We start from the raw sequence: 19,828 nt of genomic DNA on the forward strand, positions 1-19,828 counted from the left end.
CTTATTTTCATAACTAGATTTTCCACATCCTTTGTACACCACGGTTCTTTTACCCTCCAATCCTTTCCCTGAACATACCTATGCAGAACGCCACGCAAATGTTTCCTGAACATTTGCCACATTTCTGCCATGCATTTCCCCGAGAACATCTGCTCCCATACAGAATACAGAATAAGAGGGCACAGCTTTAGAGGGATGTCTATTTAGAACAGAGATGAAGAGGAATTTCCTTAGCCAGAGAGTGGTGACTCTTCGTGTTCTCTCTTAGCCACAGGTGAGGTCCCAGAGGACTGGTGCGTGGTTATTGTTGTACCTCTACTGTATTTAGAAGGGGAACAAGGGAAAATATGCGAACTGTAGACTGGTGAATCTCCTGTCAGTTGTAGGGAAATTGCTAGGAAAAAATTCTTAGTGATTGTATGAGCATTTGGAAACCCCTGGCCTAATTAGGGAAAGCTAGCATGGCTTGTCGTGTCTTACCGTTTTTTTTGAGAAGGTGACGATAGATTGACGAGGCTAGGGCAGTGGATGTTGTTTACATGGATTTTAGTAAGGCATTTGACAAAGTTCCTCATGGGAGGCTAATCCAGAAGATTAAGATGCATGGGGACTGCCTGTTCGGATTCAGAACTGGCTTGCGCGGAGAAGACGGAGGGTAGTGGTTGAAGGCACTTATTTATGCTGGAGTTCTGTAGTTAGTGGAGTTCCAGAGGGATCTGTGATGGGACCTCTGCTGTTTATGATGTATATAAATGACCTGGATGAAAATGTAGATGGGTGGGTTAGTAAATTGCGGATCGTTTCAAGATTGGTGGAGTGGTAAGTAGTGTAGACTGGCAAAGAATACAGTGCGATATAGATCAGTTCCAGATCTGGGCTGAGAAATGGCAGATGGAGTTTAACCCAGATAGATGTGAGGTGTTGCACCTTAGTAGTGCAAATGCAAGCAGACAGGATCCTTAACAGGGTTGCTGAACAGAGTTTATAGCTCCTTGAAAGTGGCTACTCAGGTTGATGGTTAAGGCAGCTTGCTTTTATTTGTCGAGGTATTGAGTTCAAAATGTGCAAATTTATAAAACTCTGGTTAGGCCACATCTGCAGTATTGCGTACAGTGCTGGTCACCCCACTATAGGAAGGATGTTGAGGCTTTGCAAAGGGTGCAATAGAGGCTGACCAGGATGCTGCCTGGTTTAGAGAGATGTGCTATCACAAGAGGCTGTGTTGTTTTCTCTGGTCACCAAAGGCTGAGGGGAGATCTGAAAAGTTTAGGAGATTATGAGGCATAAAGTGGACAGAGAGAATGTTTCCCAGGGTTGAAATGTCTAATACCAGGGGCATGCATTGAAGGTGAGTGTCATTGTTGTTGTGGCTATCCCTCGAGGTCGAAGATGATGGTCTTTGTCCTGTTGATCTACTTATGGGCTCTCAAGTGGCTTGAGTCCAATCTTGGCTTTGAAAGGTGACAGTGTAGGTCCAAGGGGGATGTGAGAGTTAAGTTTTTTTTACTCAGGAAGTGCTGGATGCCTGGAATGTGCTACTTAAGAGACTTTTGGGCTGACACATAGATGTAATTGTGGGCTATGGACATGGTGGAGGCAGGAGGTATTAGTGTTTGGGTGTTTCTGATTTGCACTCTAGCTGGTTCAGCACAACACTGTGGGTCGCATGGCCTGTTCTATGCTCTAATCTGTGTAATTTATTGCCAGACAGCTGTGGAGGTCAAATCACTGGGCATACTAAAAGCAGAGGTTGACAGATTCTGGATTAGTCAGGGTGTCAAAGGTTATGGGGAGAGGGCAGGACAATAGGGTTGAGAGGGATAATAAATCAGCCATTATGAGACCCAATCAGCTAAACAGCCTAATTCTGCTGTTCCATGGTCTTATAATACTATGAGGCATAGTCTGTGTGGATAGGAGAGCATTTCTTTGTCAAATATTAGAGAGCACACATTTGAGGTAAGAGAGGGAAAGTTTAAAAGCAATTTACAAGTCCCTTTTTTAAAAATCATCCATCCAAGACATCTTCAAAGGCGATGCCTCAAGGTGGTGGCATGAAGGGCTCTCACCATCCAGGCCCCCCTTTTCATTGGCACCATCAGAGGCGGTGAAGAATCACAGCTTTTTCCCCTTTCATCATTAGATTCAGAACAGCCCATGAACACTACACACACACACACACTACCCTGCCACCACCAATCTTGTACCTCTGCTGCACGCTACATGCATTTTGAAATATACTAACTTATTTGTGGTAATATTTTGTGTGCCACGTGAGTTACATATTGTGGGTGCACTGTGGTCCAGAGAAATGTAGTTTCTTTTGTTTGTATTAATGTACAGTCTGATAACAAAGTTCTTGAATCGGTTTTTTTTTGACTCAGAAACCAGTGAGTGAGGGACTGATGGTCAAAGTCATGAGACTAATACCTCTCCAGAGAGAGGACTGGGAAAATGAATAAAGGATGTGTATCGCAACAGTTCAGAACGAAACATGGGCTGGCTGTCAGTGAGCTCAGCAACCATTTACTGTTCATAGACATCACACCCGTCTGGTCCTCTCTTTTCACAACCTTGCAAGTTTATTGAATCACAAAATACCGTACATACAATGGGCAGGGGTTTACAAATCTAATAACAATTTCAAATTAAAATACAATTCCCATTGTCTACAAAACACTCAATTCTGGGAAGAGAGGGGCACCATTCTCAGAAATCCCCCATGTCCATAGATCCTCTCCAAGGAGACCCAGGTATAGACACAACCCCAAAGAGGAGCAAGCAGCCCACTGCCTGAACCCATGTATGACCATAATGACCATATTGGCCAGCCTCAGGAGCAGGCCTACCAGGTAATACCTGAGCAACCCACACGCCCTCTGTACTGCAAGCCCATAGATCAGGAGTGCTGGGATGAAGTGCTGCCAGAACTCGAGGAGCAGCCCTTTCAGGTGGTCAACAAGGGCTGTACAGGGGAAAAATCCCCTGCCCAAAGATCCAGCTTGGTCCTCCTGAAGCAGAGAGATGGAAATGTATGTCGATCTTCACAAGCGTCCAGTGCAGCACCAGGGTTCTCACAGCATCATAACCCATCAGCAATGCTTCCACATCATCTGTGCAGGGGAACAGTTAACGTTTCAGGTCAGAGACTTTATCAAGACTGAGAAAGACAGTAAGCTGAAGCTGCAGAGATGAGGTAAGAAGGAATGCAGGGCACTATTGTTTACAAGACGACCACGGCTACCATGGTGAAAGGCAGATGAGAAAGATTGGCAGTTTTTGGTCAGTTATATTGATCACATTGGAAATACATGTAACAATCCTGTAGCAGTTATCATAATGCCTTGTTTCATTCAGGTAGAAGGGATTACCTTAGGTAGCTGTTTCATTAAAATCCAATTCGTTTGGTACAACATTGTGGAACAAAGGATCTCTTCCTGTGCTGTATGCATGTTCTGTGTTCTATGTTCATGGTAGGACAGCATGGTACCACAGTGCCAGAGATCGGGTTCAATTCCCGCTATTGTCTGCAAGGGGCTTGTATGTTCCCCCCGTTAAGGCAGTTTTCCTTTGGGTGCTGCAGCTTCCTACCACAGTCTAAAGACATACTGGTTAGGGTTAGTAAGTTATGGGCATGCTAAATTGGCACTAGAGGCAAAGCAGCACCTGCAGGCTGCACCCAGCTCATCCTTGGGTTGTGTTCATTGTTAACACAAACGCATTTCATTGGCAAATCTGAATCCGATATGGGTGGTGCTGGTAATACAAGTGTGCAGCCGTGTTGTCCCTGGAGGTGGCGGCACTGACAGCCGTCTAGGTGGGTTAAAGGTCACAGTTAGGCCAAACAGGATGTAGGGATGGCATCTCTCCCAGAAAGAGTGGACCAGATGGATTTTCACCACAATTTCGTTGTTCTATAGGAACAGCTTTGTTTTCTTCTACTTTTCAGGTTGAGATCCCTTATCTGGGTGCAGATGAAGGGTCTCAATACAAAACATTGTCCCACCGAGTTCCTCCAGCACCTGTAGTCTTGTGTGAAACCACCCCCCCCATTTTTATTCTTCAGTGTCTTGAGTAATCTGTATAATTTATGTATATTTTAGAGATGCAGTGCAGAACAGGCCCTTTGAGCCCAAAGAGCTGCACGGCCTAGCACACCACCAACTTAACTCCTAGCCTAAACATGGGACAATTTACCATGACCAATTAACCTACTAAACAGTACATCTGAACTGTGGGAGGAACCCGGAACACCCAGAGGAAACCTACAGACAGCACCGGAAATGAGCACTGAACTCCAACGCCCCGAGCTGTAATAGTGTCACGCTAACCACTATGTGACCGTGATGCCCCGTTATATCTGTGCTGCCACTATCTACAAGCCTGCGATCATGCTGCCAGCAAGCTTTCCACTGTCCCTGTGCCTCACCATACTTGTGCACACAATAAACTGTAACTTCACACAAAGTTCAGGGGAAACTCAGGTCAGGCACCATCGATGGAAATGAATAAAGAGATGTTTCGAGCCGGGAGGGACCTTTCTTCAGGACTGGAAAGTACGGGGGAAGAAGCCAGAATGAGAAGTTGGAGGGAGAGGGAGGAGTACAAGCTGAGAGGTGACAGGCAGGGCAAGGGTAGAGGGGATGAAGTTGGCCTGGGGGGGGGGGGGAAAGAGGGTGATGGGCAGAAAAGTTAAAGGGCCGAAGAAGGAATCTCAGAGTAGACCAGACCATGGAAGAAGGGGAAGGAAGGGTACCAGAAGATGATGGCCAGGTGAGTAGAAAGCGTGAGAGGTGGAACCAAACTGGGCAATAGAAAGAGAGAAGATGGTGGTAACTACAGGCAATTTCTCCACACCCCCTCCACATCACCACTTTCTCCAGTCTCATTCCTCGTATGCAAGTAATTTTTCTATTGTCCTCAGTGTTGGCACACCAGGCCACAGAACAGGTAACTGTAATGTACGAGATCCAGCGTCCCTGTCAGCCGGGGTTACTGGACTGACAAGGATAGTAAGAAAACGAGTTCCTCTCTGCAGGGGGAAACGACACCCACAGCACTGAGCAGCTGGGATAAAGCTGATCCTGCAGTCTGAACACTCCACATAATCCTCACCAGCATCTTTACATCTACTGGCAATGTTAAACACTCACACTCAGTTCTAACGATCTGGTTGTGCACTGGAGTCTGGAGAACTGAGCACAGCATAGTGCTCACCAATTCCCCTCCTGTCCCCGCGATGCCCAACCCAATGTGTACCTCCAGCTGCCAACACCCCATGTTGCTGTCTGATGTTTTTACCCCACTGCGCCTGCCGAGAGACTGTGTCATCGGTTACTCACTTACCGGACAGGTCCATTACGTGGGCAGAGGTGTCACTGAAGGAAGCAATGATGTGGCAAACTCCGAATACATTCTCCCCGTCAGCCAACCGAAGTCCCAAACCGATCACCTGTTCTTCTTTCTTCTGTCATTTTTGGGGAGTCATTCAGAAAGAAAGCAGCACAGCAATCATTAAAACTGTAAGAGTATAGAGAAAATTTACAAGGATGTTGCAGGGACTTGAGTACCTGAGTTATAGAGTAAAGCTGAATAGGTTAGGACTTGATTCTCAAGAACTTACAATATTGAGGGGAGATGTGAGAAGTGTACAAAATTATGAGGGGTAGATGTAAGCAGGCTTTTTCCACTGGGGTTGGTTGAGACTACAACTTGAGTTCATGGGTTAAGGGTGAAAGGTGAAATGTTTATGGGGAACATGACAGGGCACTTCTTCACTCAGAGGGCTGTGAGAGTGTGGAATGAGCTGCTAGTGGAAGTGCTGGACGCGAAAACGGTTTCAACAATGAAGTTTGGGGAAGTACGTGGATGGGACGGGGAAGAGAGACTCTGGGTGCAGGTCAATGGGACTGGGCAGAGTAACAGTTCACAACAGACTAACTGGGCCAAAGGTGCTGTTCCTGAGCTCTACAGATGTATGACTCAATGCAACAGGAACTAAAGAAATGGACACAGAGGCAGAAGGTGATCCCATGACACCTGATGATATCTCTAAGATGATTAAATACCGAAGGTCTGGCCACTAGAGAAAACACAATTTGTACATGGTAAGGTACTACAGCAACATGGAAACTGAATATGGCTTAGCAAGGGAATCAGGTGAGTTTCACCACACAGTCACAGATTAATTACACACACAATATAGGCTACCTCATCCTTGCCAATCACAAAGCCCACTTATGCCAGTCCCATTGGCCTATATCCTTCCAAATCTTTCCTAACCACATACCTGCCCAAATAACTTAAATCTTGTTAGATCTTCGCCAACCACCTCCTCAGACAGCTCACTCCACATCAGGATCTGCTCTATCGAGTGCCCCTCAGCTTTTTGTAAATTTTTCCCCTCTCACCCTAAACCCTTTCTGCCAGATTTTGATTCCCTTTCTCATGGAAAAAGACAGTGCATCCATCTATATCCCTCATGATTGTACACAGCTCTATTAGGCCACCGATGTTTCCAAAACTTTGGAAGTCCCAAAGTTACACCCTCTCCCTATAACTCAGGCCCTCAAGTCCTGGCAAAATTATTGAAAATCTTCTTTGCTCTCTTTCCAGCATAAAGACTGCAATACAGCAACCAAGGGGCTATTTACATCCAGACTTAGGTAACACCAAATAACAACGCACTCCCCCACCGACACTGTCACTGATAGCACAGGAAATGAAAAGATAAGAGGACTTTCAGCTCTTTGAGCCTCATCTCTATGCAATTACAAAAGGTTTCTGTCAGGAAAGAGTTCAACCTGATTCCTCCTGGTATGTGCCAGGATGTGCAAGGCAAAATGGAAGTTTGTAAAACAAAATGGTGCCTAGCTTGTAATGTGGTGGCAGTGTGGAGACGCGCACGAAGACTAACCCGAGACTGGATACCAGAGAAGAATGCTTTCCTCTTTACAGAGTCATCCAGACCAAGCAGAGCTAGGGGCAAGGAGCCACAAAGAAATAGAAAGTGTTGGCGTGAAAGTTATGTTAGATTTTTGAAGGGTATAAAAAGGGACAATTTCTTTGTGCAAGGTGGAATTTTCTCTTTGGCTGGGTCGCAACCACTGCTAGGAGCTCAGGATAGATACAAGGACGTCAGGAGGGAGAGTGGAAGAGCTATCAGATATCCGCAGTTCCCTCTAGCAGAATATTGTGAAGCATGACTTAATGAACGGTTGAGATGTAGTGTTATGTCTCTTTCACTACTTCACTAAATCACTTTCTTTACTTCATTGTTTAAACAAGTCTAATGAAATAATCTTATTACCTTTAACATGTGTACAGTCCAGTTCCTCTTTTGTTGACACCTCTTGTGGCTGAATCAAAAAAAAAGCAAATATGTCAGAATATTTGTTACAGTTTCTTCTGCAAACACCACATCCATATCCCCCACCCAAATTACTAAATGCGTTGTGACAAAACTCTCTCTTCATTTAATATACTCAGCAACATCACCTCCAGAATAGAGATGGAGAACTGCACCACATCAACAACTACTACTTAAAGAGATCACTGGGTTTAATTGCAAGAGACGCCCCTAATATCACAAGATTGAGCTCTCCCCGCTTGTAGAAACCCCTCAGGGAACCCTCCTCTTTGCAACCAGCCTGTTGACCCATGCTGAACGGTCTAAAGCAGAAGATCAGAAACCTTGCGTCAGTGACAGATTAATTCAGCAGATCTCTGAATGGAGGTGGAGGGCAGCTCACTCTGCGGCTGACCGTCTGAAGTCAGCCCCCAGTCAGGTCATGAAGCTAGAACACAGCACAGTACACAATCTTGTGTCAAACTTAACCTTCTCTAGATCAACCTAACCTTTCCCTCCCACATAGCCTCCATTTTTCTATCATCCATGTGCCTACCTGAGAGTCTCTTAAATGTCCCTGAAGTACCTGCCTCTAACACCACAGGGCGGTCCACTTACCCACCACTCTGTGTGAAAAACCTAACATTCCACCTATACTGTCCTCCAATCACCTGAATCAGATGCCCTCTGGTATTGGCCACTGTCTCTCTAGGAAAGAGATGCTGTCTGTCCACTCTATGCCTCTTACAACCCTATACACTTCTATCAAGGAATGTACGAGATCCAGCGTCCCTGTCAGCCGGGGTTACTGGACTGACAAGGATAGTAAGAGAACGAGTTCCTCTCTGCAGGGGGAAACGACACCCACAGCACTGAGCAGCTGGGATAAAGCTGATCCTGCAGTCTGAACACTCCACGTAATTCGCACCAGCATCCATCTTTACATCTACTGGCAACGTTAAACACTCACACTCAGTTCACAATCTGGTCGTACACTGGGTTCCAGGGAACTGAGCACAGCAGAGTGCTCACCAATTCCCCTCCTATCCCCACGATGCCCAACCCAGTCTGTACCTCCAGCTGCCGACACCCCATGCTGCACTGCCTGGTGTTTTTACCCCACTATGGCTGCCAAGACTGTGTGACATCGGTTACTCACTTGCCGAACAGGTCCGTTACATGGACAAAGGTGTCGTTGAAGGAAGCAGAGAGGCAGCAAACTCCGAATACAATTTCCCCCTCGGCCACCTGTGGTCCCAAACTGATCACCTCCTCTTTCTTCTTCTCCTTCCCTTTCTAGGGGGCCATTCTGAAAGAGGGTAGCACAGTAGCAAAGTAACAGGGGCTGTGGAAGAGAACGCTGACACAGAATGTGTATCCTTCGCACCCAAGGGTAGCGCATAAACACTCTACAAACAATTCAATACTCAACATCAGGTCAACGCAATAGAGAAAACACAACCAGCAATTTGTACACATGAAGGTCTCATGAACAGTAATGTGGGAACCATGCAATCAGAGCCCATAGTCACAGAGATGAATGCCACAGAGAAACAGGCCACTGAGCCCAATGCATTCATACTAACCAAGATTCGCACATACTATCCCATTGTTCCAAATCCCTTTTAACATTTCCTATCTATGCACCAGTCCAAGTCCCCAAGTAGCTTTTAAGTATTAGCACTGCCTCAACTCCCTCTGGCAGCATACTGCACGCAAGCACCACCCTCTGTATCAAAATGTTCAAAACTAATTTGTTAAGTATGCCCGCAGAAAAAGAATCTCAGGGTCATATGTGGTGATGTGCACGTACACTGATAATAAATTTAACTTTGAACTGTTTGCCCTCGGGTCTTTTTTAAACCTTTTCTCTCACCTCTAGGTCAGCCTCCAGTCTATGCTACAGATTTATTAAAGACTAGCTTTACTTACGTCGAAACATAAAGCGAAATGGGTGGTTTTTGCACCAAGAACCGACAGTCTGACAATGTGCTGGGAGCAGCCCGCAGCGTCGGTATGTTTCCTGTGCCAACACAGCAGGGCCACAGCTTACTGTGTTCTTGGAATGTGGGAGGAAAGTGGAGCACTTTGCATGGAATCAGTCCCAGCCTGCTCACACCTCCCCTTATAACTCAGACCCTCAGCTTCTGACAGCATTAACATAGATCTTCTTTGCTCACTTTCCAGCTTAATAACGACTGCAAGTCAGCCGCCACAGGGCAGCTGACATCCAAAGGGAGAAAGAGCCGAATAAATGACACTGAGTGATAAACCCCGCCACCTCCCCGACATATTCTGTAACTGATACCAGAGGAAATTAAATGAGTAATGGGATATGCAGCATGTCAAGGCTCATCACAATACAAACCCGGTGGTCTCCAACACAAACATCATTTCTGTGTTCACTCCCCGACATTCCTGCAAGCTTTTTTCCTTCACTATATTCAGCAACTTGGCCGTCACATTACAGACAGAGAACTCCCCACCTCTAAATGAAGAGAATTCACAGCTCATTCCTAAAAGACCTTTCATGCATCTCAAGATTGAATTCTGGCTGAATTCTGATTGAAACTCTGTATCCAGCCTGCAACCTGAGTCTACGGATTGCAAACCTCGTCTCAGGGACAGATTAATTCAGAACCCTGAAGTAGGTGGAGGGGCAGCTCACTCTGCGGCTGACCGTCTGAAGTCAGTGCACCGGCCCCCAGTCAGAAGGTCATGGAAGCTAGAACACAGAACACTACAGCACAGTACAGATCCTTCAGCCCATGATATGGTGCCAAACTTCTAACCTACTCTAGATCAATCCAACCATTTCCTCCAACATAACCTCCAATTTTCGATCATCCATGTACCTATCTGACAGTCTCTTAAATGTCCCTAATGTATCTGCCTCTATCACCACCCTCAGCAGGGCAGTCCACTTACCCACCACTCTGTGTAAAAAAACCTAACATTCCACCTATACTTTCCTCCAATCACCTTAATTAAATGCCCTCTGGTATTGGCCACTGTCACTCTAGGAAAGAGATGCTGTCTGTCCACTCTATGCCTCTTATAACCTTTTTACACTTCTATCAAGGAATGTACGAGATCCAGCGTCCCTGTCAGCCGGGGTTACTGGACTGACAAGGATAGTAAGAGAACGAGTTCCTCTCTGCAGGGGGAAACGACACCCACAGCACCGAGCAGCTGGGATAAAGCTGATCCTGCAGTCTGAACACTCCACATAATCCTCACCGGCATCCACCTTTACATCTACTGGTAACGTTAAACACTCAGACTCGGTTCACAATCCGGTCGTACACTGGGTTCCGGGGAACTGAGCACAGCAGAGTGCTCACCAATTCCCCTCCTATCCCCACGATGCCCAACCCAGTCTGTACCTCCAGCTGCCGACACCCCATGTCGATCTGTCTGGTGTTTTTACCCCACACCTCCTGTGACTGCGTGTGTCATTGGTTACTCACTTGCCGGACAGGTCCATTACGTGGACAAAGGTGTCGTTGAAGGAAGCAGAGAGGCAGCAAACTCCAAATCCAATTTCCCCCTCGGCCACCTGTGGTCCCAAACTGATCACCTGCTCTTCCTTCTTCTCCTTTCCTTTTCAGAGAGCCATTCTGAAAGAAATCAGCACAGTAGCAATGTAACAGGGGCGGTGGAAGAGAACACGGATACAGAACGTGTATCCTTCACACCCGAGGATAGCACATAAACACTTTGCAAACAATACTTAAGATCAGGTCAACACAAGAGAAAACACAACAAACAATCTGTACACAGCAAGATCCCACTGAGAGTAAAGTGGGAACAGAACATGTACAGTGTCACTAGGGGAATCATCAGATACTTCTTCTAGTCACAGAGTAATGCCGTACAGGAACAGGCCATTCAGCCCAACACATTCACACTAACCAAGATGCACACCCATGTTACAACTGAGTACAAGAAGTTATGTTAAAGTAGTATATGACGTCGGTGAGGTTGAATTTAGAATATTGTGTGCAATTCTAGTCACCTATGTGCAGGAAAGATAGCAATAAGATTGAAAGAACACAGAGAAAACAGACAAGTATGTTGCCAGTACTTGAGGACCTGAGTTATAGGAAAAGACTGAATGGATTAGCACTGTAATCCCTGAAGTGTATCAGACTGAGGGGAAATTTGATGTAAGTATACATGGATATGGATGCAGATTAATTGTTCAACTGGAGTAGATGGCCCGAAAGGCCTGTTTCTATGCTGTAATGTTATACGACAGCCCAAAGATGTGCTGAGGGCAGCCCGGAGTTGTCAACATGTTTCAGACGCCAACATAGCTTACCAGCCTTAACCTGTACGTCCACTGGGATGAGGAAGGAAACTGCACCTTTTACAAGGAATCAAGCTCCAGCCCGGCCAACCTCCCCTTATATCTCAGGCTCTCAAGTCCCGGCAACGTTCTTTTCAATTGTGTGCCCTCTCTTTCCAGATTAATGACTACAATACAGCAGCCACAGGGCCGCTTACATCGAAAGCTAGATAAACCTCAATCAAGCATGTGAGTGGTAGCACCACAGATATTGTGTTACGATTCCCATACACATTGAAACCTATCAAATTCTGAGAGGATGTGGAATGGATGTTTCTACTGGTAGGGGAAACCTAAGACCAGAGGACACAGCCTCAGAATAGACGAACCTCCATTTTGAACAGACCAAGACCTGAAGAGGAACTTCTTAGCCAGACAGTGGCGAATCTGTGGACCACATTGCCACAGGTAGCAGTGGAGACTATAAGGCAGAGATTGATGTATTCTAGATTAGTCAGCACATGAAGGGACACTGGCAGAAGGCAGGAGATTGGGGCTGAGATGGAAACTGGATCAGCCATGATGAAATGGTAGAGCAGACTGAATAAGCCAAATGACCTAATTTTGCTCCTATCTTATGGTCTTACTGTCCAGCCAACAGATACATTAGCCAGCCACTGTCACCCTAGGAAAGAGGTACTGGTTGTCCACTCCATACCTCTAACAACCCTATACACTTCTATCAAGGAATGTACGAGATCCAGCGTCCCTGTCAGCCGGGGTTACTGGACTGACAAGGATAGTAAGAAAACGAGTTCCTCTCTGCAGGGGGAAACGACACCCACAGCACTGAGCAGCTGGGATAAAGCTGATCCTGCAGTCTGAACACTCCACATAATCCTCACCGGCATCCATCTACATCTACTGGCAACGTTAAACACTCACACTCGGTTCACAATCTGGTCGTGCACTGGGTTCTGAGCGCTCACCAATTCCCCTCCTATCCCCACGATGCCCAACCCAGTCTGTACCTCCAGCTGCCGACACCCCATGTCGATCTGTCTGGTGTTTTTACCCCACTATGGCTGCTGAGAGACTGTGACATCGGTTACTCACTTGCCAAACAGGTCTGTTACACGGACAAAGGTGTCGTTGAAAACCCTCTCAGCCACCTCTGCTCCCAAACTCATCACCTGCTCTTCTCCTTTCCTTTTCGGGGAGCCATTCTGAAAGAAAGAAGCACAGTAGCAATGTAACAGGGGTTGCAGATGAGACGTGTATCCTTCACAATCGAGGGTAGCACATAAATACTTTATAAACAATTCAATACTCAACATCAGGTCAACACAATAGAGAAAACACAACAGGCAATCTGTACACAGCACGATCCCATTGACGGTAGTGTGGGAGTAGAACATGTATCACTAAGGGTATCATTGGATACTTCTCATAATCACAGAGAGTAACGCCACACAGAAATAGGCCATTCATTCGAGATTGTACAACGTCAATCCAGTACACAAGTGTAAAGGAGAGTGACATCATTGCACATTGGATATGAAGCACAAAAAACTCAGTAAGAACACAATACTAATAAAAAATATATAAAACCTAAGGCATAGTCTGTATCGATTGACTGCATGTCCATGAAGTGGCTCTAGGCTGTACATGAGGTGACCGATGGGAAATAATACAGTAGTGGTGGAGTTAGTGGGTGGAGGTGTTGATCAGCCTTACTGCTTGGGGAAAGTAACTGTTTTTGAATCTGGTGGTCCTGGTCTAGATGCTACATAGCCCCCTCCCTGACGGGAGTGGGACAAACAGTCCATGAGCAGGGTGGGTGAGATCCTTCATGGTGTTCCTGAACCTTTTCCAGCACCTCTCAGTATACATGTCCTTGATAGTGTATAGGATGGTGCCAGTGATGCTCTGGACAGTTTTGATCTGTTGTAGAACCTTCCTGTCTGTCGCAGTGCAGTTTCTGTACCACGCAGTAACGCAGCATGTTCGGATGCTCTCTACTACACATCTGTAAAAAGACGCGAGCATGGATGTGCAAAGTCCAGCTCTCTTCAGCCCCTCAGAAAGCAGAGATGATTTGACTGTGTAGAATGTGTTCTGGAACCATGAGAGGTTGTGCGCGACGAGCTCTCCCAGGAGTTTGAAACCCACTAAACAACATGCCCAACTGTGCTAGCCACAAGACACTTTGCAAGAATTAAATACTCAAGGTCAATTGTCTGCAGTCGAGTGACTGAACTCCACTGATTTACCAACCATGATGTAAACTAAGTGACTTTTCTTAGACCCCAAAACAGAGTTTTGGTTCTAGTTAAGCACACAGGGAAAAATATTCTGTATATATATACACATCCCTGTTGAGTGCTGTACTGAGCTGTCTACAGCAGAAGATTGCAAACCTTGCTCAGAGACGAGTGCTGTGTAGTCAGCCCTTATGCAGACCAGTCAGCACATTGTTTGTCTCAGTTCTGTGTTTCTTCCATTGATTCTGTTGTTTTGTTGTACTTATTGTGAACGTCTGCAAGAAAACAAATCTCACAGTGACATCTATGTACTTTGCTAATTGTTGTTGGCACTGTGTTTTGCACCTTGGCCCTGATGGAACGCTGTTTCATTTGGCTGTGTTCATGTATGACAAACTTGAACTTGATAACAAATTTACTCTGAACAAAGACAGCTCTTCTACAGTCGACAGGCTGAATTTACAGCGCACCAGCCAGCACTGAGCGGGCCGCACACGAACAGCTAACAGGAATGTACGAGATCCAGTGTCCTTGTCAGCCGGGGTTACTGGACTAACAAGGATAAGAAGAAAACGAGTTTCTCTCTGCAGGTTGATCGACACCCAGAGCACTGAGCAGCCTGGGCAGAACCTATCCTGCATAAGATCTGAGATGCCCTCCTCCTTCAAAGGAAAAAGTTTTCTTTTCTCCGCCATCAATGCTGCCCTCACCCACATCTCCGCCATTTCACAGTTCAACTTTTTAAAGAAAGGGGCTTCCGTTCCTCCACCATCAACTCTGCTCTCAAACTCATTTCTCCCATTTCACGTACATCTGCTCTCACCCCACTAGGAATAGGGTTCCCCTGGTCCTCACCTACCACCCCACCAGCCTCCGAGTCCAACAGATAATTCTCCGTAACTTCCGCCACCTCCAACGGGATCCCACCACTAAACACATCTTTCCCTCCCCCCTTTCTGCCTTCCGCAGGGATCACTCCCTGCGCGACTCCCTTGTCCATTCGTCCCCCCCATCCCTTCCCACCGATCTCCCTCCTGGCACTTATCCGTGTAAGCGGAACAAGTACCACACATGCCCTTACACTTCCTCCCTCACCACCATTCAGGGTCCCAGACAGTCCTTCCAGGTGAGGCGACACTTCACCTGTGAGTCGGCTGGGGTGATATACTGCATCCGGTGCTCCCGATGTGGCCTTTTATATATTGGTGAGACCCGACGCAGACTGGGAGACCGCTTTGCTGAACATCTACGCTCTGTCCGTCAGAGAAAGCAGGATCTCCCAGTGGCCACACATTTTAATTCCACATCCCATTCCCATTCTGACATGTCCATCCACGGCCTCCTCTACAGTAAAGATGAAGCCACACTCAGGTTGGAGGAACACCACCATATATTCCGTCTGGGTAGCCTCCAACCTGATGGCATGAACATTAACTTCTCTAACTTAATGCCCCTCCTCCCCTTCTTACCCCATCTGTTATTTATTATTTTTCCCCTTTTTTCTCCCTCTGACTATAACTCCTTGCCTGCTCTCCATCTTCCTCTGGGCTCCCCTCCCCTTTTCTTTCTCCCTAGGCCTCCCATCCCATGATCCTCTCCCTTCTCCAGCCTCGTATCCCTTTTGCCTATCACCTGTCCAGCTCTTGGCTCCATCCCTCCCCCTCCTGTCTTCTGTCATTTTGGATCTCCCCCTCCCCCTCCCCCTCTCAAATCTCTTACTAGCTCTTCTGTCAGTTAGTCCTGACGAAGGGTCTCAGCCCAAAACGTTGACTGTACCTCTTCCTATAGATGCTGCCTGGCCTGCTGCGTTCCACCAGCATTTTGTGTGTGTTGCTTGAAGTTCCAGCATCTGCAGATTTCCTTGTGTTTGTGAACTATCACCTTTCAGCCACGACTCAGTGATGCCCATGTTATACCAACCAATCTCAAATTGCGTCACGAGTACATCCACCTTATTCCGAATGCTATGCGCATTTAAATACAGCACCTTCAGGACAGGCCTGCATTCTTCACCCTTTTGAATTTTGCCTCTGTGGTACAATTTAACTCTGCTCTGTTTGCATTTGTACCTTATCCTTCCTTATATCATCTACTTGTAAACCTGCTATCTCATCCTCAGCGCTTGTCATACTGGTTCCCATCCCCCTGCCATATTAGTTTAAACCAATCCCAATAGCTCTAGTAAACCTGCTTGCAAGAATATTGGTCCCCCTCAGATTCAAGTACAGGTCCCGCCTGCCCCAGAAGAGATTCAAATGATCCATAAATCAGAATCCCTTGCCCCTACTCCAATTCTTCATTCATGGGGTCTTGACAAGTTTAAAAAAAAACTTATTTAAGTAGCGAATCTCGGGAATATCTTCCCTAGGAGAGGGTGGTAATTCAATCATTCAGTACTCAAGAGAGTTCGATCATTTTTTACACCGTAATCCAGGAAAGGGGTTAGCGAAAGGGCAGGACGGTTGGATATCAGCACTCGTAACAATTTACTGCACCAGTATCCCAAAGACATACGGACATGCCCTTTTCTCATTGCTGCCATCAGAGAGATGCATCAGCCTGAAGTCACTCTCAATTCAGGAAAAGCCTCTTTCCCTCCACCATCAGTTTTTTGAACCACTACTCAGTATTTTGCTGCTTTTGCACTTTTTTTATATATAGCTATATTGTACGGTACAGTGTTTTATGTATTGCAATGTACTGATGCTGAAAAACATATTTCACCACATAATTCAGTTCCACACGCTCCATCTTAATAGACAATATAAAATTAAAAAGTAAAGGAAATCTCTCACTTTTATGTGACTTCAAACAGACATTTAAATGGATGACGACCAAGGTAACTTCAGGCAACCTTGTTTAATGAATCCACACGTGGTCATGGAAGAAGCAGCCGTTCGGCCCCTCGAATACATGCTGACTTTGACAATAGCTTACCTTCCTTGCCCATATCATCATGCTGCCACCTTCCAGGTCCCTGGTGAAAGACAAAGTTCATTTTAGTGAACAATGTTCACATCGTTTGCTCGGTAGTGTTAACTACAACTGATTAATTAGCCCGAAACAATCAATTACCGAAAGGGCTCCTGTTAGCGGCGGCACCCGCTCCCGACGGATAATCGGGAATAAACTCCGCCAGATAAGGATCAGGCGAGGAGGATGGGTATCTGCCGGGTGCAGACAGGGGCCGATGGGGTCCCGGTCACTGCTCCCGCCGCCGATGGACGCGGATCCCGAGCAGCCGGTTCCTACCTGCACCTCCTCCCGCAAAGCAGCAGGCCGAGAGAGCGAGGTTAGAGGTCAGCGCGCCGCACAGCCTCACGGGAGCGACACACACCACCCTGTCCACAAGCTCAAAGTGGTTCAGTTTCGGCTCAGCCGGCACTAATAGACAGACATATATGTATTTAACACGCCCATAATAATAAATAAAAGTAAATATTAAATTTCTGGGTTTTTAGCCTGCCCCGCACAAACATGGCACCCATAGCGGGGCAAGTCGGAAGTTCGGGGTGCAACCGAGGACAAACCACCGCAGGAACGAAATTCAATAGTCGGCTTTATTGTCATATACACAAGTACATTTGTGCATACGTGCAATTAAAAGTTGATAGCAGCAAGGCAGGCACAGAGCATTCATATAAAATAAGCATAAATGATACCCAATTTTTACAAGAAAGAACACGATTAGAACTAAATTAGATTAGAACATGTTAGTACAGGATGGTCAAGGTGTTGCTAAGTTCAAAGTAAATTTTATATAGTTAAGTTTAAAGTAAATGGATCCAGCATGTAAGTGCCATTACAAAGAAAGCACAGCAGTGCGTCTACTCTGTTAGAAGGTTGTGAAGATTCAGCATGTCATCTAAAAGTTTGACAAACTTCTATAGACGTATGGTGGAGATATCAATGCCCTTGAACAGAAAAGCCTACAAAAGCCAGGCATTGGTGTTTCCATACCAGGCTGTGAAGCAACAGTCAGTATGTTCTCCACCAGGCTTCTGTGGAAGTTTGTCAAGGTTTTAGATGACATGCTAAATCTTCACAAACTTCTAAGAAAGTAGAGGCTCGGCCATGCTTTCAGAATCAGAATCAGGTTTATTATCTCTGGCATGTGACGTGCAATTTGTTAACTTAGCAGCAGCAGTTCAATGCAATACATAATATAGCAGAAATAAATAAATCAATTACAGTATATGTATATGGAATAGATTAAAAATCATGCAAAAACAGAACTAATATATTTTTTAAAGTGGTCAAAGTCCAATTAGGAATTGGAGGGCAGGAGGAAGAAGCTGTTCCTGAATCACTGAGTGTGCGCCTTCAGGCTTCTGCATCTCCTCCCTGATGGTAACAGTGAGAAAAGGGAATGCCCTGGGTGCTGGAGGTCCTTAATAATGGATGCTGCCTTTCTGAGACACCGCTCCTTGAAGATGTCCTGGCTACTTTGCAGGCTAGTGCCCGAAATGGAAGCGACTAAATTTACAACCCTCTGCAGCTTCTTTTGGTCCTGTGCAGTAGCCCCTCCATACCAGACAGTGATGCAGCCTGTCAGAATGCTCTCCACAGTACAACTATAGAAGTTTTTGAGTGTATTTGTTGACATGTCGAATCTCTTCAAACTCCTAATAAAGTATAGTCGCTGTCTTGTCTTCTTTATAACTGCATTAATATGTTGGGACCAGGTTAGATCCTCAGAGATCTTGACACCAGGAACTTGAAGCTGCTCACTCTCTCCACTTCTGATCCCTCTATAAGGATTAGTATGTGTTCCTTTGTCTTGCCTTTTCTCTTTAAAATGCTTTCTTTGTGACAACCTATGGACTTACAGTACATTCAAGTACTTTAACAAGTTCAAAGTACATTTATTTTCAAAGTATGTATACACTATGCAACATTGAGATTTGTCTCTTTACAGGCAGCTGCCAAACATAGAAACACAAAAGAACCCATAAAAAAGACCATCAAACAGCCAATGTCCAGAGAGAAAAAAACACAAATTGTGCACACAATAAAAGTAAGCAAGTAGCGTTCAGAACAAAAGTGAGTCGATAGACACCAAGCCCGGAGCTGCTGGAGCCGAGTAAATGTCACAGAGCAGTGAACAGAACAGACCTGATCCCCGCCTCTTACCCGACACGGCCCAGCGTTTAAATTGTCCAAATATCGGGACGTTCTTCATACTAGGACCCAGGGCTTATCGCATCAATACGCTCTGGGCCAGGACACTGCCTCCACTTCTGGTCCATACATGACCTTTCCAAATCGGCCTTGCGCTCAGTTTAGGTGGATGGGCCTCAAATCTGCCACAACTCTACAACTCAGGTTCTTGGCATTATTTATTTAATTGCTATTTCTTTCTCAGTATTTGCAAGTTTGTCTTCTTTTGCACATTGGCTGTTTGACTGTCTTAGTTTGTGTGTAGTTTTTCACTGATTCTATTCAATTTCTTTGTTCTACTATGAATGTTCTTGAAAAGAAAATTCTACAGAAAGTAGTGGATACAGGCCGGTCCATCACTGGTAAAGCTCTCCCCAGCACTCAACAAATCTACATGGTGCTCTGTCGCAGGAAAGCAGCATCCATCTTCAGGGATTCCTACCAGCCAGGCCATGCTCACTTCTCACTGCTGCCATCAGGAAGGAGGTACAGGAGCCTCAGGACTCACACCATCAGGTTCAGGAACATTTATTACCCCTCAACCATCAGGAAGGAGGTACAGGAGCCTCAGGACTCACACCACCAGGTTCAGGAACAGTTATTACCCCTCAACCATCAGGCTCTTGAACCAGCGGGGATATCTTCACTCAACTTCACTTGTCCCATCACTGAAAGATTCCCATAAGTCTTGACTCACTTTCAAGGACTCTTCATCTCATGTTCTCCATATGTACTGCTTATTTATTTATTATTATTAGAGACATA

The 19,828-nt window shown here is 45.9% G+C and overlaps 1 long non-coding RNA gene across 3 annotated transcripts; it reads right to left on the minus strand.

The window, feature by feature from the left end:
- Window positions 1-2,542: 2,542 nt before the first annotated feature.
- Window positions 2,543-17,185, minus strand: LOC134349142 (uncharacterized). Of its 3 annotated transcripts, none has more exons than XR_010018595.1 (8): window positions 16,979-17,185; window positions 16,841-16,880; window positions 12,756-12,865; window positions 10,819-10,968; window positions 8,508-8,657; window positions 7,310-7,358; window positions 5,347-5,520; window positions 2,543-3,113 (listed from the first exon to the last, which is right to left on the minus strand). It is a non-coding gene; the product is annotated as an uncharacterized LOC134349142 (long non-coding RNA). The 3 variants fall into 3 exon arrangements; XR_010018596.1 differs by having other exon boundaries at window positions 17,156-17,179; XR_010018597.1 differs by lacking the exons at window positions 16,841-16,880; window positions 16,979-17,185 and adding an exon at window positions 16,699-16,836.
- Window positions 17,186-19,828: the final 2,643 nt, after the last annotated feature.

The sequence above is a fragment of the Mobula hypostoma genome, chromosome 7, assembly GCF_963921235.1.
Source record: "Mobula hypostoma chromosome 7, sMobHyp1.1, whole genome shotgun sequence".
Taxonomy (NCBI): domain Eukaryota; kingdom Metazoa; phylum Chordata; class Chondrichthyes; order Myliobatiformes; family Myliobatidae; genus Mobula; species Mobula hypostoma.